Source organism: Schistocerca nitens, chromosome 11 (assembly GCF_023898315.1).
Source record: "Schistocerca nitens isolate TAMUIC-IGC-003100 chromosome 11, iqSchNite1.1, whole genome shotgun sequence".
Taxonomy (NCBI): Eukaryota; Metazoa; Arthropoda; class Insecta; order Orthoptera; family Acrididae; genus Schistocerca; species Schistocerca nitens.
The window spans coordinates 132,198,500-132,199,300 of NC_064624.1; the positions used below are offsets into that span (position 1 = coordinate 132,198,500).

Here is an 801-nt window from a genome sequence, read left to right on the forward strand (position 1 = left end):
TCTCATTTTCTTATTCATTGTTAGGTCTACTCCTGTCTCCTGCTCTACTCCTATATGATTTTGTAGTGATAACCTTGTACTGACCCGAACAGATGTACTGTTCTTCATGCCATTCCTCCTCCCGCACAGGACATGAAGGCCCAAAGGTACCGACTGGTTGCCGTGTCATCCTCAGCTCACAGGCGTCACTGGATGTGGATATGGAGGGGCACGTGGTCAGCACACCGCTCTCCCAGCCGTATGTCAGTTTCCGAGACCGGAGCCGCTACTTCCCAGTCAAGCAGCTCCTCAGTTCACCTCACAAGGGCTGAGTGCACCCCGATTGCCAACAGCGCTCGGCAGACCGGATGGTCACCCATCCGAGTGCTAGCCCAGCCTGACAGCGCTTAACTTCGGTGATCTGACGGGAACCGGTGTTACCACTGCGGCAAGGCCGTTGGCCTCTTCATGCTGTTACACTCAACTAATTCCTGCTATATTTTACTTGAATTCATCTTTTCACATTGTGGCAGCCATGCTGAGAAATGTGTGAGCCATAGCTACAACCAGCACAAGCTAGTGTCTGGCATCTGCAAGCATGGCCACGGATTTACTGTAAGGACAAATTTTGGCAATGGTGTGATGTGCACATGCAAAAAAGCAGAGATAAGTGTGAGCTAAGCAATGGGCCCGTGTAGACATATCTCCAGATGTATGATTCAGCTTTCTCTGGGCCATGTGAGTTGATCTTAATGTGAGCTCGCCACAGCACATACTGGATTATTTACACAGCGCTGTCTTTTCATCCATCTCATTATGCTG

At 49.9% G+C, this 801-nt stretch overlaps 1 pseudogene; it reads right to left on the minus strand.

The window, feature by feature from the left end:
- Positions 1-323: 323 nt before the first annotated feature.
- LOC126214010 (5S ribosomal RNA) lies at positions 324-441 on the minus strand (annotated as a pseudogene).
- Between the last annotated feature and the right edge of the window lie 360 nt (positions 442-801).